Source organism: Odocoileus virginianus, chromosome 14 (assembly GCF_023699985.2).
Source record: "Odocoileus virginianus isolate 20LAN1187 ecotype Illinois chromosome 14, Ovbor_1.2, whole genome shotgun sequence".
Lineage (NCBI taxonomy): Eukaryota > Metazoa > Chordata > Mammalia > Artiodactyla > Cervidae > Odocoileus > Odocoileus virginianus.
In genome coordinates this window covers 6,337,498-6,359,036 of record NC_069687.1, presented here as the reverse complement: position 1 = coordinate 6,359,036, position 21,539 = coordinate 6,337,498, and the positions used below count along the sequence as shown (strand labels likewise).

Here is a 21,539-nt window from a genome sequence, read left to right as displayed (position 1 = left end):
TGCTCAAAGTCGTGTCCATCGAGTCGGTGATGCCATCCAACCATCTCATCCTCGGTCGTCCACTTCTCCCACCTTCAATCTTTTCCAGCGTCAGGGTCTTTCCCAGTGAGTCAGCTCTGCGCCTCAGGTGGCCAAAGCACTGAAGCTTCAGCTCCAGCATCATTTCTAGGTGTTGTCTTCCATCTGGGAAAGATTTCGGGCCATCACCACAATTTAGAAAAACAGAACAGTCTACTGGTTTCTTGAAAGGAGTCCAGAAGTAGATATGACATTTGAACAAAAAATCTGGCTGCAATTAGTGAGACCTTGGGCTGGTTTCAGCCCTTTGTCTCCCAGCTGTCTCCCTCGGGATCAGGAATAAGGCTGCCTGCCTCAGTTAGGGTTCTTACAGCCGCCTCTTCCCGCCCGCTCCCCTCTCTAGGTCACCTACTTCTGGGGTCCCCACGCATCCCTAAGCCCCGCACTCTATGCTGTGGAAAGCTCCGGAAACCCCTGGCCCTCCCTAGACCGCGCCCTCAGCCATAGCGCCTTTCCCGAAACGCCAGAGTCTGCTGGCTCCCGCCTTCCCAGCTGACCGCTTCCCCCACGCGGAGGAAGGAGGGGAAGTTTCTTCCTCCTGCTGCCGGGGAGCAGTGTCAGCACATGGCCTCACCTTTCCCACTTGTCTCTTGGAAATCCCAGGTCGCAGGATGACGCCCTCTTTTCTCTCCCGCGGGGCCGGCGCTTGTGTTTGTGCGCAAGCTCAGTCGTATCCGATTCTTGGCGACCCCACGGACTGTAGCCCCCCCGGGCTCCTCTGTCCTGGGATTTTTCAGGCAAGAATACTGGAGTGGGTTACCATTTCCTCTTCCAGGGGATCTTCCTGACTCGGGGGTCGAACCCGCGTCTCTTGCGTCTCCTGCATTGGCGGGCAGCTTCTTTAGCACTAGCACCACCTGCGAAGCCCTGTGGATTACTCACGGCTCCTCTCTTGTTTGGGGATCTGCTTCTTGGCTGCCTCTCATCCCTCCCTCGCCAGCATGAGTTACCAGCACCTCCGCCTTTATGCATCACCAGTGACGCAGCATCAACTCCCCTGGTAACTACCCCCAGATGTTTATGGTCTTCAGATGGCTCGGCCACACCTCACAGGTCATTACCCAGGACGGCTCCGCCTTGAGAGAAAGAGACCTGAAATTCCCTGCTATGGTAACAGCCCTCTTTCTGCGCCCTCCCCCGATGCACTGTAGCCTACTCTCAACCGGCTGAAATCGATTCCTGGTATTCTCTAGGCATTCTTCTCTAGCAGTCCTTCTGTTAACTGTCTTTTCAACTTCATTCTTACCAATTGCACACAAACTTTGTTTCAGTGATTATATTTATTACCTTCCTGGGGGTGATGACTTCACAGTGCGTATATATGTCCAAACTCATCAAATTGTACACATTAACCATATACAGGTTTTTTTTTTTTTGTTGTTTATAAATTATACCTCAATCAAAACCATTACAAAACAAAGAGAAAAGTTTTTTTACGCAAGGAAGAACAGAATATGGTTTGCTGGAATGAACTTACGGTTGACCAGGGTTGGAGGGGGGAAGAGCTGGGGGAAGGGATAGTCAGGGAGTTTGGAATGTATGTATGCACACTGCTATATTTTAAGGGATAACAAGCGAAGACCCGCCGTACAGCACACGGAACACTGCTCGATGCTATGTGGCAGTCTGGATGGGAGGGGAGTTTGGGGGAGAATGGGTATGTGTGTGTGTATGGCTGAGTGCCTTGGCTGGTTACCCAAAACTATCACAACATTGTTAATCGGCTATACCCCAATATAAAATAAAACTTAAAAAAAAAAGAGTATGTTGTGCTGGAGACAGAGTGAGTGTAACAAGACTTAATAAATGAATCATCAATAGGACCAGATACCAACCTCTTGTAAATTAAAAACCCGATTGGCTTTGTTTATCTCGTATTTCCTGTTGCCTCTGAAAATAACTGCGAAAGTTGTTTATGATGTCACAGAACCATCATGGAGCAGGTTGGTCACGTCGGAACCTCACCCAAGAGGCCTCACTCCTTATCCCACAGGCGCGAGTTATGGGGTTTACCCCGGAGGTCGGCTGCAGCTTTGCTCTGAGGAATGTGCTTTTTAAAGGTTAACCAGGATCTTTAAGCTGTGGTCATGCCTCTGCGAATCTGGAGACATGGGGGCCACTGAGGAGACGCAAGGGGAAGAACCATCAGATTGCTTCCTAAACGGTAGGATTTATTTCAATGCTCACATGCAATGCAATGAGACAAACTGTTTACATACAAGATAAGTAGAAAGATATAATACAACTTTTACTGTATATATCAGTATGTATCAAGTACATTACTGTACATATTTTATCCCCCAAATGTTGGCAGATAGAGATGAGGAGGGGGCTACTGTGGAAGGAAGCTTGGGGGACTGTTGGCAGGACACAGGATCATCCTTCATGAATTGTTTATAAAAGATGCAGTGGTTTGGGTTCTAGAACCTGACAATTTGCCAGGAGCAGCGAGTGAGCAGGACACTTGTGCATTTAGGGTACCAGCTCGTTTTTACCTTGTAGACATGCTTCTTTTCCTCAGCATCGAAGCTGGGAGCTGGCAAGAGTTGGTCTCTGCGGACTGGCTGTGTGACCCCCGTCCACCTCACCCCTGAACCTCCGTCACTGATCCAGGGCAGCAGGCAATGGGCTCCCTGCCTGGGCTGCCGTAACTGGTGTCTTATTCTGATTTTGAAAACAGTGTTATCTGTCTGGTGTCATTAGACAACTTTCTTAGATTTAGACCCGGACAGCTCTCCGGTGAGCATTTGAGACCAGCGAACTGATGAACAGAAAAGATGAAAGTGAAGAGCACTGGAAATCTGGATGGCACACAACCTGGTTTCCAAGGACTGTGATAACTAAGATCAAAAAAGAGCAGAAACTGAACACTACGTCCAATGCCCCAGTGAGAAAATACCAGGCAAAACAGTCACATTCCAGCGAGACGACCAAAATTCCATCTCTCCTTCAGCTGAAGGTGAACGGCAACGCTATTTCATTCCACAAAAGCTCCACTGTAACTGATATAGACTGCATTTTTTTTTTTTAATGCAGTTTTTGAGGAAAGTGAGGTTAGTAGTTTCCTGTGCTTTTCACCAAGGGTCGAAATTGGCTATAGAAAATGTTCAATAACAAAGGAAAACAATTCCAAACAGATTTACCGCGTGTCGCAAAACAGGAACGGAATTAACACAGAATGAAGCACTTAGTGGGCCTTCCCTGGTGGCTCAGATGGTAAAGAATCCACCAGCAATGCAGGAGACCCAGGTTTGATCCTTGCTTCAGGGAGATCCCCTGGAGAAGAGAACGGCAACCCACTCCAGTATTCTTGCCTGGAAAACCCCATGGATGGAGGAACCTGGTGGGCTACGGTCCAGGGGGTTGCAAAGAGCTGGATACAAATGAAGCAATTTAGCAAGCATGCATGCATGGATTTGCCTCAGGAGAACAGTAATAAAGCTTCTAATTTCTAGATGCACCACACTGACATCCCCGCTACAGAACCTACTCTATAGGGGTGTGGAGATTGTTTTGTTTGTTGGTTTTGGAAGATACAAAAGTTGGAGGGATGTAAGATTCTGGAAGACACCCCGCGTTAGCCTAAATCCTGAACAGTCCATAACATCTCTCCTGGAGGCACAGGGTGAAGAGAGATAATGGGCACATGGGCGGTCATCTGTTCCTGAGTTCAAGGAGAGTTATAAGAACAAAGTTATTTAAAGTACAGCCTGACTCTTTGCTTCAGATTGATACCAGTAACATCCAAGTGAAATGATCAATCATCATCTTAAACAAGGCACTGCCAACTTTTTATAAGAAATTAAACTATTTACATCTAAGAGAAGGAAGCTAATAGAAGGATAGTTTGGACTTTCAGAATTCAGATCTCCCTCTGAGCTTGTGAGCCTTTAATGCTGAGCTTTTTAACCTGTAATCACTTTTCAAAATCCAGATGCATATTCAAATTATCTTGGAATTTTTTGAAATATACAAATGCCTAGGTATGGCTTTTTTTCTCTAAAGCTCCAGATATGCTTCTAATGAGAGCAGTTGTGTTTTAAAATGACTGGAATATATGATGATCTTTTACTTTTATCTTGTTTGTTTCACTTTTTCTATTTCGCATTCAGAGCTCCCATTTCATTTAGTTTATGTTTTCCAATTTCTCCATCTCTTCTTTTTTTTTTTTTTGTTTTGATGTTCATCTCAAGTATAGTAGAAAAGGTTTTGTATATATATATGTATGTATGTATGTATGTGTATATATATATGTATATATATATACACACACCATGTATAATGTTGGTTTGTTTTGGAAGATATATATATATCATAAACTTGACTTTTTTCCACTGGCAGAGCTAATATGATCTTTAGAAAACACTGTATGTGAGTTGAGTTTTTCTGGGAACTGAACAATTGGTGTCAGGCTCCAAATTAACTTTTTATGGGGCTCTCAGTCATTTTGCTATGGGGACTATATTTTCAAAAGAGAACAGGTCTCTATTCCTGTTGCTTCTGATATGAAATTTCCACTAATAAAACCATATTAAAGTTGAATAAAACCTTCTTCCACCTGCTAAAATGTATAATTCATCTTTAAAATAAGTTTATTTTTAAAAGAGCATAGGATAGAGTCATTAAAAAACCACTGCTGATGCTTCAGCATTTCAGAGAGGCAATCGGGCAGGGATAATACACCTCACTCACTGTTTTCCAACATCCAAAAGAGCAAAGAAGAAAAGATTATAGCAACATGTCTTCTCTGATTTTGTCATTTCAAAACGAATAACCTGAATGCCTTGGTTCAGTATTTATTGAGTTACAAAATGTCCTTAAATCAGTTACCAACCACTTATTATTAGTGATCCCAATAGGGGAGAGCAGCAGAAATAGTTTCCAAAATAGTGCCCAGGCTGCGAATATTTTTACCCTACATGGTCATGCCCTGTGCAATATTTCATTTCCCCTTTTGTGCATTTCTGAGGTCAAAATAAGTATTATTGTACTTTCTCTCGTTTCACAACCACTGATCAGAGAAGGAAGTCAGAAAGGCTTTCTGGCATCTACTATAGATAGTTCACTAGTGGGTAATCAAACATTCATCAATATTAGCTCTGTTGTGTCAACAGACATCTCCAAATACACCATGAGAGAATGGACACACTGGACATGCAATCACTTTTTTTTTTAATTTTTATTTTTTATTAGTTGGAGGCTAATTACTTTAAACATTGCGGTGGTTTTTTGCCATACATTGACATGAATCAGCCATGGATTTACATGTGTTCCCCATCCCGCTCCCCCCTCCCACCTCCCTCTCCACCCGATCCCTCTGGGTCTTCCCAGTGCACCAGGCCCGAGCACTTGTCTCATGCACCCAACCTGGGCTGGTGATCTGTTTCACCCTAGATAATATACATGTTTCGATGCTGTTCTCCTGAAACATCCCACCCTCGCCTTCTCCCACAGAGTCCATAAGTCTGTTCTATACATCTGTGTCTCTTTTTCTGCTTTGCATATAGGGTTATCGTTACTATCTTTCTAAAGTCCATATATATGCGTTAGTATACTGTATTGGTCTTTATCTTTCTGGCTTACTTCGCTCTGTATAATGGGCTCCAGTGTCATCCATCTCATTAGAACTGATTCAAATGAATTCTTTCTAATGGCTGAGTAATACTCCATGGTGTATATGTACCACAGCTTCCTCATCCATTCGTCTGCTGATGGGCATCTGGGTTGCTTTTAAAAGAATAGCAAAGACTCTGCAGAGTTGATTTAAGGGCACCATCTGAATCGCCTCTTGTATGGAAATTTATGGCCAGAGCTGCGGTACTTGAGCAGCACCCCCACCCACCGTGCAGAGCGGTTGCCTTGAGGCAGATGCAAATGAGTCACTGTAGCCACTCCAGGCAGCTCCGGATACTGTCTGGTGTTAGGTACCCCAGAGCCAGTCTTTAGTAGAGAAATGCCACCCCAGAGCCAGTCTTTAGTAGAGAAATGCTGCATTTGGACACAAGCCATGAAGCTACCCTTTAAATGCAGGCATTAAAACTTCAATGGTGTGTAAAAGACATCCCGGGGTTAGAGATAGTTGATGACCATGGGGCAAAAGTCAAAGCTGAAAGTAGCGTGATGGTGTTGGGAAAATGTTCCCGATTGAGTCTCAAAGTGAGGAAAATGCCCAAAAGGAGCATCAGAATATTCGTAAATGCAAACACTATGAAGGGCTGCACCTCCAGTGTGCATTAAGGGAGTGTTTACACAAAATGACTAGCTGAGCATAGACTTGATATGTTTTTAAATAAAATTTCTTTTGACCTGTGGTACTACTAACACATCCTTTCAGGAAGTCTCTGGGCTTAAAATATGTTCATAACTCTGAAGGCATCTCACTCACTAACTCTGCCAAGGACTCCTGCGTGAACTCTGACCACACAGGCATTGCTGCCCATGAACGTCACCCTTTTGCAGATAAATGAGGAAAGAGAGGCACCTTGGCCTTCTCTCTGGGCAGTTGATCCCAGAAGATCCAGGGATCAGACACAGGACTGTGTGAGATGGTCATAGTCTCCACCTGGGATCGTCCACAGCCCTGGGCTGGGGGGCACCAGAGTCCCTTCTTTACAAGGCCACTTTCTCCCAATTCTCTTCCTTTCTCTTTGACATCACTCGTGAGTCAAGGGGCCAGAGCCCTGGTTCTCGTTGACCCCACAGGCTGACCGTTCCTGGGCACAGAGCCTTCTCCACATCGCAGCCCTCACATTCGCTCACCGCTTACCCCTCTCAGTTCCTTTAGACTCTCTGTCCACACTCTGCACACACAAGGAACCCTGTTTTTCCCCAGGATTATTGCCAATTCTAGTCGGAATCAACAGGCTTAGTGACATGTCCCTGAAACAGCAGGAAGGTTCAGATCCCCCTGTAAGTTCCAGGGGCAGCAACACAGAAGCAGGCAATCGGGGAAGAAAACACCCGAGTCTGGGGACCCTGGGTCTTCACGCAGCACAGCCTGATTCTGCGTGCCCAGAATCCACAGAGTCGAGGTCGCCCAGGGAGACAAATCCCTCCGTGCAATCAGAGCCGTCACCTGCAGAGCTGCTCTGAGAGGCCGCCTGCTATGCCGAGAGCAGGGACCCTGGGGCAGTGCGGGTTGGTGTTAGGCAGTGACTGTAGATGGTGAGACAGCGGAAACAGTGTCAGACTTTATTTTGGGGGGCTCCAAAATCACTGCAGATGGTGACTGCAGCCTTGAAATTAAAAGACGCTTACTCCTTGGAAGAAAAGTTATGACCAACCTAGATAGCATATTAAAAAGCAGAGACATTACTTTGCCAACAAAGGTCCGTCTGGTCAAGGCTATGGTTTTTCCAGTGGTCATGTATGGATGTGAGAGTTGGACGGAGAAGAAAGCTGAGGGCCGAAAAATTGATGCTTTTGAACTGTGGTGTTGGAGAAGACTCCTGAGAGTCCCTTGGACTGCAAGGAGATACAACCAGTCCATCCTAAAGGAGATCAGTCCTGGGTGTTCACTGGAAGGACTGATGCTGAAGCTGAAACTCCAATACTTTGGCCACCTCATGCGAAGAGTTGACTCATTGGAAAAGACCCTGATGCTGGGAGGGATTGGGGGCAGGAGGAGAAGGGGACGACAGAGGATGAGATGGCTGGATGGCATCACCGACTCGATGGGCATGGGTTTGAGTAAACTCCGGGAGTTGGTGATGGACAGGGAGGCCTGGCGTGCTGCGATTCATGGGGTCGCAAAGAGTGGAACACGACTGAGCAACTGAACTGACCAACTAACTGAGTCTAGTCTAGAGAAAGCACCCAACACTGGGAATCAGATTCCAAAGAATTTCAGTGTGAGACTGAAGCCCGTTTCCTAACGAGAACCAGCCAAACTTCAACTGTATCTAGAAGCAACCCTAGAAATTAAACTGTGATTAGCATCATTTGACATTTAGTTCCTTTAGCATGATCAACATGCTGATGCAGCTTAACAGTATTCACCTCTAATTGTTCTTCTTATGGTAAAAATGGAAAAAAAAAAAAAAAAAAGCTCACACAGAAATTTGAAGCGTGACAAGCGTCCCCAGAAGGTTTATGGCAGGAATCCCAAACATCTCAGCCCGAGGAAGAGCTGCTGTGTGCAGAAGTTTCCAGCAAAAGTGGTAGATGCCACCGTGAAAGTCCACCACCACGAGGGGCTTGATGAGGGGCTGGGAGGGGAGGCGTAGACTCGTGAGCTGCAGCTGAACAGAGATGGGAAAACAGGAGGCTAAGACGCTTAGACCACAGCGAAAATCACTCTAAACCAGTCGATCCTCTGTTAAGTAATTATTTAAACCACGCCATTAAGATGGCTACAACTCCAAAGCTTGACAAGACTGATTACAAGGAAGAATGTGAAGCAACAGGAACCCTCGCTCATTGCCGGCGGGAACGCACAGCCATCCAGCCACTCTGGAAGGCAGCTTAGCCGGTTTTATAACCCTACCGGGTCCTGGTTTCATCAGAGGACCAACAGGATAAGCAGACTGGTTGGAAGGAGGTTTAATTACAAAAGGACATGACATGGGAATGGGAGAGGGGGAGCGCCAGTCATTCCCTGAGACAGTGTTGCCTCCTGTTTGTGGGTGGAGACGGGGAGGCTCGGGGCGCCTGAGCAACTTTCTCAAGGCTACACGGGGTCAGGTAGATCGATACTAACGTCCGTCGTGCCCTTCTTCCTGGGGACTGGAAAGAGACTGGCTTCCTACGCCAAATGTAGGGCTCAAAAACTGGATTAATAGCTCATTGCGGAAGGAAAAAAATAACAAATGCACCACCTCATTGCCTCATAGGGAGCGGGGGAGAAAAAAGGACATTTACTGCACTTGAAAAAGTTGGTTGAAAACAGTGCAAAGGTTATCTCGGGGCGCCCTCTAGTGGAAAGTTCGTGAAGTGACAGCCTTTTCCTCAAAGGCAGTAGAAGGTCTTCATTTCTTGCATTTCCCTTGTTCCTTTAGAATCTAAGTACCGAAGGCCAGGGGCCTTGGTTTCACAAGCAAAATGAAGGGGGAGGGGGCCTTTATCCTGACCATCACCTGCGTCACCACCACGGAGCTTTCCAGGGCTTCCCTCATAGCTCAGTTGGTAAAGAAACTGCCTGCAGCTCAGGAGACCCGGGTTCGGTTCCTGAGTAGGGAAGATCCCCTGGAGGAGGGCATGGCAACCCACTCCAGTGTTCTTGCCTGGAGAAACCCCACGAACAGAGGAGCCTGCAGGCTACATGGCCTTGGGGTCGAAGACTCGGACACGACGTCGCAACTGAACCGCCACTAAACCACCGCCCAGGGTCCACCTGCCTTCTTGGCACAACTGTCTGCAGCGGCGGCCGTCGATGCCCCACCTTGATGGCCTCCACGCGCCCAGGATGCTGCTGTTGTAAGTTCTGCGAGGGGCTGGATACCGGTTCCTCTGGCAAGAGGCATGGCCCCAGGATGGGACAGCCATCGCTTAGACAGCAGGTTCAAAGCCGTGTCGGTTTCTTTTCCTTCTCTTTCTCCTCTCAAATTTTTCCTTTTCCCTGAGTCCCCTTTTCCTTTCCTGAACAATTCAGGCCTCAGGGCTGCCCAGTGAGGCATTTGAGGTTGGCATTCAGGCGCCATGGGGCCAGCGGGCAGCATCAGGGGCTGGGCAGGGGGAGGTCATCCCGGAGCCAGGCAGCCCCTCCAGGAATTGGGGGCCTCCTGGGCACACCAAGGACGCTGGATGAGGTCCCCGGACACAGAATCATTCCTGCAGGTGCCTGGGAAAGCCTGGGACCAGCTGACCCCCCAGGATAGCCTGCCTGCAGGTTTGCACCCCACACCCGGGTCCCCAGGCGTGTGCCCCTAAATCACCCAGGCTCCTGTCGGGGACTCTCTGGGCCTCCTTTGCCTCACCTGTGACCTGCAGCACAGGTGAGGTATTTCCTATGTGACCCTAAACCCCGGGGGGCCCCCTCCAAGCAGGGCCCCTTTGACGCTCCAGGACACATTCCCCCCGAGGCGCGGAGCAATGGATTGGCTCCCGGAGGTCGATGGACACCCCTGGGTCTTCCGAGGCCTCTAATGAACATGAGACTCCAAACAGGCCCACAATTCCTGAAGCAGGCTCCTCCTCTTCATAAGCTGAGGCTGGATAATCCTGGAGGGCATTACTGGAACATTCCACAAGTCTCACCTGCTCCCTGACATCCACCTACTTTTCATTTCCCCATTATTTGGTCAATGGATTAACAGAGTGGGAGGAATCCATAAATCCTGATTTTGCTGGAAGCCTCCAGGGCTGGACAGTTCCCAACCTGGGACCGCTGGGCGAAGCCACGCAGGAGTCATTGCACCGACTTCTACTCTAGCCCCGAAGCAGTCTTCAAGAGAAGGAGGAGCCAGATCTTGGACCTGTCGTCATTTCTCCGTATGTTAGCCGCTTGGATCCCCGGGGTCGAGGCCACATTCAGATAAAAGGACTTCTGTGGCACTGGTAACATAGTATAACACGTGGAAGAAGTATGACTCTCTCCACGTGCAGATTCTTTGTCATTAGCCACGTGAATCATTCCTGCAGGTGCCTGGGGAAGGCTGGGGCCAGCTGACATCCTTAGGATGATTGTATAGTCTCTGTGTCTCACGCAACTAAAAATAGCTAAGTTGGAACCTTTCAGTAAGCCTACATATTTTCTGCCTAAGCAAAAATCGTGCCTATTAAACCTCTTGAATCTGCTTGGTGTGGCTCTTTGCTTTAAATACACTGCTTGCTGTGATTGGTCAGTAAGCTGACAGGGAAATCCCACAGTTAAGTTAGGTGGCTGATTTTCTGGGCCAAGTCTAATGATATCTCAAAAAGCAGAAGGGAGAAGTCCATATTGTCTCCCAGAGCATCCTATGATGTTGGATAATTGCTTGTGTTTACCTGCCAGTCCTAAAATGAGGTTGGTCCAACCTCTCCCCTATCTCCCTGCTGATGTATTAATACGAGCAGCCTAAAGAGTTAAGACATCATTTCTGAGGTTTACAGACTCACGTTTCTGTACATTCACTCAATATGCCAATGAGGCATGTGTCTGGGCTCTGTAGACAGCTGGTCAGTCTGGCTCAGACACACAGGAACTGCATTTCAGGATGGGAGGGAGCTTTGCCTTATGTCATCCTGGGTGCTCAAGGTCCTTGAAAGACCCCTCTGTCCTAACCCAAGAGGGCCGGTCAGGGGGAGTATCTGCTGGTCTAAGTTAGGCCTTCTGTGCAGCTCTGGTCATGACATAGGCAAATGCTATACAGTATGTGGATGACTCAGATGGAGAATCCAAGTCTGTAATGGATGTGAACTTGAGAATGTGTTTTTTGTCATCCAGGACTGTAGAAAGTTTAAAGGATGTAGACAAACACTCATGCCTCATTATAACTGAGTCACCCAGAGGCTGGAAACTCAGATCAATTTCAAACTGAGTGAAAGTGTTAGTTGCTTGGTAATGTTTGACTCTTTGAGACCCCATGGACTGTAGCCCACGATGGTCCTCTGTCCATGGGATTCTCCAGGCAAGAATACTGGAGTGGGGTGCTGTGGCCTCCTCCAGGGGATCTTCTTGACCCAGGGGTCAAACCCAAGTCTTCCACATTGTAGGCAGATTCTTTACCATCTGAGCCACCAGGGAAGCCCCTAGGTGATGTCTTGTGGTTGTTCAGCCGCTCAGTCGTGTCCAACTCTTTGAGACCCCATGGACCGCAGCACGCCAGGCGTCCCTCTCCATCACCAACTCCCGGAGTTTACTCAAACTCATGTCCATTGAGTTGGTGATGCCATCCAACCATCGAATCCTATGTCGTCCCCTTCTCCTCCTGCCTTCAATCTTTCCCAGCATCAAGGTCTTTTCCAGCGAGTCAGTTCTTCACATCAGGTAGCCAAAGTATTGGCATTTCATCTTCAGCATCAATCCTTCCAGTGAATATTCAAGACTGATTTCCTTCATGATTGACTGGTTTGATCTCATTGCAGCCCAAGGGACTCTGAAGAGTCTTCTCCAACACCACAGTTCAAAAGCATCAATTCTTCAGCACTCAGCTTTCTTTATAGCCCAACTCTCATATCCATACATGACTAATGGAAAAACCACAGCTTTGACTAGATGGACTTTTGTCAGCAAGGTAATGTCTCTGCTTTTGAATATGCTGTCTAGGTTTGTCATAGCTTTTTTTACAAGGAGCAAGCATCTTTTAATTCCAAGGCTGCAGTGATTTTGGAGCCCAAAAAAATAAAGTCTGACACTGTTTCCATTGTTTCCCCATTTATTTGCCATGAAGTGATGGGACCAGATGCTGGATCTTCATTTTTGGAATAGTGAGTTTTAAGCCAACATTTTTACTCTCCTCTTTCACTTTCATCAAGAGGCTTTTTAGTTCCTCTTCACTTGCTGCCATAAGGGTGGTGTCATCTGTATATCTGAGGTTATTGATATTTCTCCTGGCAATCTTGATTCCAGCTTATGCTTCTTCCAGCCCAGCGTTTCTCATGACGTACTCTGCATATAAGTTAAATAAGCAGGGTGACAATATACAGCCTTGACATACTCCTTTCCTTATTTGGAACCAGTCTGTTGTTCCATGTCCGGTTCTAACTGTTGCTTCCTGACCTGCATACAGATTTCTCAGGAGGCAGGTCAGGTGGTCTGGTATTCCCATATCTTGAAGAATTTCCACAGTTTGTTGTGATCCACACAGTCAAAGGCTTTGGCATAGTCAATAAAGCAGTAGTACATGTTTTTTGGGAACTTTCTTGCTTTTTCGATGATCCATCAGATGTTGGCAATTTGATCTCTGGTTCCTCTGCCTTTTTTAAATCCAGCTTGAACATCTGGAAATTCACAGTTCACATATTGTTGAAGCCTGGCCTGGAGAATTTTGAGCATTACTTTACTAGCATGTGAGATGAGTGCAATTGTGCAGTAGTTTGAACATTCTTTGGCATTGCCTTTCTTTGGGATTGGAATGAAAACTGACCTTTTCCAGTCCTGTGGCCACTGCTGAGCTTTCCAAATTTGCTGGCATATTGAGTGCAGCACTTTCACAGCATCATCTTTCAGGATTTGAAATAGCTCAACTGGAATTCCATCACCTCCACTAACTTTGTTCGTAGTGATGCTTCCTAAGGCCCACTTGACTTCACATTCCAGGATGTCTGGCTCTAGGTGAGTGATCAAACCATCATGATTATCTGGGTCATGAAGATCTTTTGTGTATAATTCTCCTGTGTATTCTTGCCACCTCTTCTTAATATCTTCTGCACCTGTTAAGTCCATACCATTTCTGTCCTTTATCAAACCCATCTTTGCGTGAAATATTCCCTTGGTATCTCTAATTTTCTTGAAGAGATCTCTAGTCTTTCCCATTCTATTGTTTTCCTCTATTTCTTTGCATTGATCACTGAGGAAGGCTTTCTTATCTCTCCTTGCTATTTTTTGGAACTCTGCATTCAAATGCATATCTTTCCTCCTTTGCTTTTCGCTTCTCCTCTTTTCACAGCTATTTGTAAGGCCTCCTCAGATAGCCATTCTGCTTTTTTGCATTTCTTCTTCTTGGGGATGGTCTTGATCCCTGTCTCCTGTACAATGTCACAAACCTCTGCCCATAGTTCTTCAGGCACTCTGACTATCAGATCTAATCCCTTGAATCTATTTCTCACTTCCACTGTGTAATTTAAGGGATTTGATTTAGGTCATGCCTGACTTATCTAGTGGTTTTCCCTACTTTCTTCAATTTAAGTCTGAATCTGGCAATAAGGAGTTCATGATCTGAGCCACAGTCAGCTCCCGGTCTTGTTTTTGCTGACTGTATAGAGGTTTTCCATCTTTGGCTGCAAAGAATATAATCAATCTGATTTCAGTATTGACCATCTGGTGATGTCTGTATGTAGAGTCTTCTCTTGTGTTGTTGGAAGAGGCTGTTTGCTATGACCAATGTGTTCTCTTGGCAGAACTCTATTAGCCTTTTCCCTGCTTCATTCCGTACTCCAAGGCCAAATTTGCCTGTTACTCCAGGGGTTTCTTGACTTCCTACTTTTACATTCCAGTCCCCTATAAAGAAAGGGACATCTTTTCCTTCAGAGGGTGGACAGAATTAAAACCACAATCACAGAAAACTAATCAGACTGATCACATGGACCACAGCCTTGTCTAACTCAATGAAACTATAAGCCATGCTATGTAGGGCCACCCAAGACAGATGGGTCATGGTGGAGAGTTCTGACAAAACATGGTCCACTAGAGAAGGGAATGGCAAACCACTTCAGTATTCTTGCCTTGAAAACCCCAAGGTGATGTATAGGTGTCAATTATTTAACACTTACATATGTATAATTAACATTCAAAGTGTTGGGGATCCATGAAGGGTCTTTAGTCTGTTCATCTTGGCCACCAGAAGAAATAGTGGGACTTTTCTGGGGGCCCAGTGGTTAGGAATCCGCTTTGCAAAACATGGGACACAGGTTGGTTTCCTGGTTGGAGAGCTAAGATCCCAAAATACTAAGGAGTAACTGAGTCCACAGGCCACAACTAGAGATTCCACTTGCTGCAAGGAAGGATCCTGCGCAATGCAACTAAGACCCAACACAGGCACACAGTTAAATATTTAAAAAAAAAAGAATAAGAAATAGTTCATAAAAAGAGGGGAAGAGAAATGATCAGAGAATATCAGAAACTGAATAGTTGGTTGAGAAAAAGAAGAAGAAGAAAAAAACAGGCCTTGTACCTCTTCTGGGTACAGAAAGAAGTAAGTTTATGGAAGGATGATGATTTTAAAGTTTCTCTTTAAAAAGCCGTGTTTACCAAATACTGTCATTGTTCAGCCTCCAAGTCAGGTCCGACTATTTGTGACCCCATGGACTGCAGTAACACCAGGCTTCCCTGTCCTGGCATTATGGAATGCTACTCAGCAATAAAAAGGATAAAGTACTAATGCACATAGTGTGAATACATTTAAAAATCATTTTGATGACTGAAGGAAGCCAGGAAAGGGGGAATACATAATGTATGATTACCTTTATAGAAAGTTCTAGGAAAAGTTATGTAGAGTGACATAAAGTGGATTCGTGATTATTTGTGATGGGGTATCAGGTTGAGGGGAGGCATATCTAGAGCAACCAGACCCCACTTTCCACACCAGTTTCACAGGTTATATTCCAGGTCATCAAACTGGGCACCGTAAATATAAGAAGTTTATTATATGTCAATCATATATCAATAAGGGTGTGAAGAAATAATTTGTTTCCTAAATTAAAAAAAATATATATGATTCAATAAGCATTCTGGGCTCAGCTGTGTTCTCCCCTAAATACATATTTTGAGATTTCACCCCAGAATGTGACTATATTTGGAGATGGGCCTTTAAAGAGGGATTTTAAATTAAAATGAAGTCACTGAGGTGGACGCTAATGCAGTATGCCATGTGTCTTGTAAGAGGAGAGAGCGACGCAGACACACAGAGGGAAGGCCACGTGAAGACACAGAGGGGAGACAGCGTCCACGCCAAGGATAGCGGGACGAGCGGAGAAAGTAGCGCCGACATACACACTCCATCAGGTGTAAAGCAGACAGCTGTGAGAAGGTGCCGTGTAACACGGGGGCGTCCAGCCTGGTGCTCTGTGATGACCTGGAAGGGTGGGACGGGGGGTGAGGAGGGAGGCTCAAGATGGGGGGGCCATGTGTATAATGATGGTTAAATCGGATTTAGTATGGCAGAAACCATATTGTAGAGCAATTTTCCTCCAATTAAAAAATAATAAAAAAAAAGGCAGGGGTGTAGCAGTTTCTCAATGAGCATTTGCTGGATGGATGAGTGAGTGGATGGGTGGATGGATGATGGGTGCATGGATGATGGATGGATGATGGATGGATGATGGATGGATGGATGATGGGTGGATGATGGTTGGATAGATGATGGATGATGAATGATGGATGTATGTAAGGGTGGATGGAAGAGGTGGAAGAGGGATGGATGGATGAATAAACATGTACATTAACCTAAAAATACAGTTCCCAGCTTTGTAGCTGGGGTTCCTAGCTGCTACACTCCTCCTAGGCTGTCTCTGCCTGAATTTCTCCAGATTCAGGAGACTCTCCTGAACACCCAGCTTTCCAGGCCAAGTGATGCTGAGGAGCTGGAAAGGTCATAGCATCCAGTCTTTCCACAGCCCCAGGGTGGAGTGTGGGTGGACCCCTCACCCACAGCTGGGAACCGGTGAACTGACATCCTCAGATCAAGGTACCCAGTGTAAACTTGTCAGAACCCCACCCTCACCTCCTCCGGCTCCAGACACAATGCCTCGTTGTCATCAGCAGATCCTCAGATGCTGCAAGGGTCAACACTCATCACGGAGACACGCTGTTAACGGGAGCTGTGCCTGTCTTTACTTTATTGGTCTCAATATCTTGGTCCCACAGCGGCTCCTTCCCTCTACCTCTTGCCAAACCAGAGCAGCTAAGTCACAAAGGTTGATAAACTCCAGAAAATTGTTTTCTTCTGAGAACCATATTTGACCAGAAACTCTTCCAGAAACTAGCCTACCATAGGCTGACCCTCCAGCTTCATCAGGGAAACTGAGAGGTGTGGGATTCTAATAGCTGTCCACCTGGGGACTCGGCTCATCTTTGGGATGTGGGTAGAAGGAACTGAGCCGTATTTAGGCATGTTTGAGTTTCTCTAGAGAACCAGAGCAATGGATGGGGAAGTATTTGGGATTTTGGCTACGAATACTTTCTTTATGCAGCAAAGGGAATAGCAGTTCTGAGGAAGAAGGTGAGAAAGGGAGAAGGTGAGTCTAGGGAGAAGGTGAGTAAGAAGCATCTCCCTTCACTTCTCCCTTGATCTGTTAGATTTCATATTCAACACTGTCGTCTTGCAGAATTGGGACAAGTGCTGGGCACTGGGTCCGAAATTATTAAAGCACTTCAGTCCATCTCCATGGGGCTGCCTGCTTCCCAGATCTTATTGGAGCAAGTCACACTCATCCTCTGGGGTTTTCTTGTCCAGCTTGAAAGAAACCTTCCCTAATCCATCCCCTTTGATAATTAACTAAAAATGTGGGTGAGTCATTTCCTGCTACTACTTTAGCTTATTCATTCAACTCTTTGCAACCCCATGGTCTGTAGGCTCCTCTGTCCATGGGACTTCCCAAGCAGGAATACTGGAGTGGGTTGCCATTTCCTTCTCCTGGGATCTTCCCAACCCAGGGATCAAACCTGTGTCTCCTGAGGCTTCTGCATTGGCAGGCAAATTCTTTCCCATGTGAGCCACCTGGGAAGCCCCTTATTCATCTGTAATTTCCACTAAATAGGGTGCAAATGAGAAAATAATCTGTGCATGTGGCTAAGTCCCCTGGCTAAGTGGTTCTCGCATATTTTCCTGAAAAACTTCATACAAAGAAAATACAACCTTCTCAGTATTTTTCCCTTGAAAATACTGAAGGAAAAAAAATAACCTACAGATATAATGTGAAATAAGGGCAGAATTTAGCTGCTCTTAGACACAATGGAGTCACGCTGTTTGATGAAAGTCATCCGTCTGGAAAAATAGAAACATGATTTAGACCTTTTCCAAACTGTTCCTTTACCTGTTAACATTTGGACCGTGAATTAAAGCTGGTGAGAGGTGCTGAGTTAATGGCCATTGAATCGAGGGCCGTGGAGATAGTCGCGTGCCCTGGGACCAGACGGTGGGGTGGGCGCTTTCTGGGGGAAAGAGAAACAGATCGAAGTGAGCCTGTCATGCATCAAACACAGCCCTGGAATTCAGAGCACACCCAGCCACGAAGCAGCGTCGCTCCCAGAGCAAGGGCGGAAGTGACGGCACGAGAAGGAACAGTAGCAACGGGAGCGGTATTGGTGATACTAATAAATAGAAACGCATTGTGAATCCTTGCTTTGAATCTGGTATGGCTCTAAGACCTTGAAATCTGTTCATTTCTCTAATGGACAACTGTCAAAATGCCTGTCCGTTTAGGTTGAACTTTCTCCCCAGTTGCCAATATTGATGAAGATTTAATAATTTTCTCAGAAGGTAGACGGTGTGGCGCAGGCTTTCACACCGAGTCTGCCGGGCAGAGTTCTCTGTCCCGTGAAGGCAAATAGACCAAAGGTGTTCTGCCGTCAAGTGTCAGGACCTGCTGCTTATCCAGAGCCACCAGCTCAAAATGCGGTCAGGATTCTTTGCAGAGAAAAAGATGCGAGGCAGCACTCTGCCTACATCACTGACTCTATGATTATTAATACCACTAAAGAAATACGATGCAATTCAGTCTCATCTTGCACAGAGCAGAAGAGTGTCCTGTCGCCTTTTCCAAAAACCTGTATCAAAGTGTGGACAGAGTTGTGAGAACTTAAGCCATAAAGACCCACGAAGTCTCTGGGCTGTTTTAAGCCACATTTGTCTTACACGGTTGGCAGAAATAGAAGATGTCTTATAAAAGACGTCTTATAAAAGACGAATATTGCCCTTGTCCTTGGCTTATCATCTAATACTGATAACAAAAACCAGATTTTCTTATATGTATCTGAAAACTGGAGTTAAAAATGGGTGATTCAGGAACTAGAATGCAATTAAGATGTATAGAAGGAACACCATCTTATATTTTCTTAATTTGATGAAATTTTAAAAAAATCTAAAGCCAAAAAGATCCTTGGGCAGACTGCTTTGCAATATCTGGATAAATGGAGCTCACTGGAGATGATGCGAGTCAGTGCCTTGCAGTCACCAAAGCCCATCCAAGCTGCCAGCCACTGGCTCTCAGAAGCACACGTGTGTGACCGAGACCGTCCACTCCCCGGAAACTTGACCTTCGCCGCCACGTGGCTCCCTCAGATTCAGAGACCAAGCTACAAACCCAAGGGAACAAAACAGTCCTGAGCCAAGACCCCTTCATCTTCTGACTAATACATTACAGGGGACGTGCAATTCCACTTCAGCGACCTCACACCCAACAGCGCTCATTTGGAAGCCGTGCAAGATGCTAAATGATGCAGAAAATCCCTTTTTTTTTAATGACAGAAATAATGAAAGCAAAGGAATGATGCTCATGTGCTGGATGCTCTGTGTTCCAATTTCTGCATCTTAACATAGTAGAAAATATAGAGCATGTTAAGAAAATGGTAAAATTGTAAATCTTTTCCTTCTTCTCATTAGGTTTTTTTGATGGAAGACTTCTTCCTCCGCAACAGGAAGTGCCTCCCCTGGGAATCGCTTCCCCCAGGAATCTATGGTCAGTACTGTTATGTCCCCATGATGCTCCCTCTTTCTGAAGCCAAATTTCAGGTCAGCAGTGGCCTAGTTAACACATCAGGCATCTGGTAGATTATGGTTTACCATCATCTTAGTGGCTCAGATGGTGAAGAATCTGCCTGCAATGAGGGAGACCTGGGTTTGATCCCTGGGTTGAGAAGACCCCTGGAAGAGGGCATGGCAACCCACTCCAGTGTTCCTGACTGTAGAATCCCATGGACAGAGGAGCCTGGTGGGCTACAGTCCATGGGGTCAAAAGCAGCTGAACACATCTGAGCAACTAACACTAACTAACCTCTACATGACAGTAATTTTCAGTAGTAATTGTGGAGTGAAACATAATAATAATGACAAGAGAAACATAATCATAATGACAAAAATTTCCCCTTATTAATCTTGGTATACATATAATTGGGGCTTCCCTGATGGCTCAGATGGTAAAGAATCTGTCTGCAATGCGGGAGACCTGGTTTTGATCCCTGGGTTGGGAAGATCCCCGAAGAAGGGAATGGCACCCACTCCAGTATTCTTTCCTGGAGAATCCCATGGGCAGAGGAGCCTGGCAGGCTGCAGTCCATGGGGTCTCAAAAAGTCAGACACGACTGAGCAACTAACATACATATAATTTTTTAATTAGAAAAATCAAAATTAAATATTACAATAAAAAGATAAATAGCAATAGATTGCTTCTCTTTAATTGCACTAAGTCATTTTTTGAAAAAAGGGGGAAAATTTATAACCACATATGCATCTAATGGCTTAACAAATTACAAAACAGCATTTATTTCAATCTGTAACTTCTGCATATTTGTCAAAATTAATATTCTTTGTATATTCATGTTCAATGGACATATAACAAGATTTGTCATATCACTTCACCCATAGTTAATTGAAAAACACTTTTTAAATGTTAAGTTCAGAAACTTATTTTTCACATAAAGAAACAGATATATGAATTGTTAGTTAAAGTCTTAAATATAAGGATAAGTTTGTCAGAGATTCATAAAAAAAAATCATATTTCACAATGATTTCCAGAAACTGAAATACTGTTCCTGTCTTTGTCCCTTCAGGACTGAGTCTAATGGCTTTCAAATGTCTCTGCAACAGAAGAATTTTCCCTAAGATATCTTCACCATAAATTTCTATTCCATGAAGATGTCCAACAGAGTCTGAGTAAAGAGCTGGATGTTAAGAAACATTGAGAATGTTTAATCCATTGCTTTAGAAGAACTGTCCAGTTATTGGTAAAATTAATAAAACACTCAAGCAAGCCTTGTGGCCCCTTCTGGCAACCCAAGGCCAACCTCTTTTTTCCTTCATCTGACATTCTTCCTTAAATTGGATTCTTTTTCTGCATAAATGTCCATTTACTTACACTTTATTGTTGCCTAGTTATCAATACAATTTTTGTTTAAATTTGTCATTTTATCCACAATTTCTGATCTTCAGGGAACAGTTTTAAAGCTTGAGCTTCACTATATATCATTTTTAAGATTATTTCTGACTGTTTATAAATATTTCTCTATCTGATTTACTTGATTTAAAGTTTACACCAGGAAAAAAAGATGGCTCAGAAAAAAAACAAATGATCACATACAGTAGAGAACAAAATCCAAGGATGACCTGCTGTGTCCATGTTAATTTTCAGATGGCAGTGCACTGCAGAGGTTGATGTGGACGTCTAGGTCTGTCTAAAGCCTGTGTAGAACTTCATATGAGCACATTATATTGCCAGGGAGAGTCATTCCAGGCTATACCTAGACTTCAAAGCATTTTTTACCTAAACAGTGAGACTGAAGGAAGTAAATAATTGTTTTCCAATTGCTTTCCAATGTTAGAAAGGGCTTCACTGGTGGCTCATTGCTAAAAATCCACCTGGCAGTGAAGGAGATGCAGGTTCGAACCCTGGGTCAGGAAGATCCCTTGGAGGAAATGGCAACCCACTCCAGTATTCTTGCCTGGAGAATCTCATGGACAGATAAGCCTGGCAGGCTATAGTCCATGGGGTCACAAAAGATTAGGACACAACTTAGCAACTAAAACAACGTTAAAAAGAAAGTCACCATGAAGGGAAACTTCAAGTGGTCATACGGAATAACAAAATTGAAATAACTCATGTTCTATCTGTTTGTGTCTGTCATCCCCATGCCATCATTTAAAATTTTGACTCTTTTGTTCAAATGTGG

General features: G+C 45.1%; 1 long non-coding RNA gene across 1 annotated transcript; it reads left to right on the top strand.

The window, feature by feature from the left end:
* Positions 1-2,053: 2,053 nt before the first annotated feature.
* On the top strand, positions 2,054-20,816 carry LOC139038231 (uncharacterized). The gene is made up of 3 exons (XR_011491170.1): positions 2,054-2,242; positions 19,257-19,332; positions 20,424-20,816. It is a non-coding gene; the product is annotated as an uncharacterized lncRNA (long non-coding RNA).
* Positions 20,817-21,539: the final 723 nt, after the last annotated feature.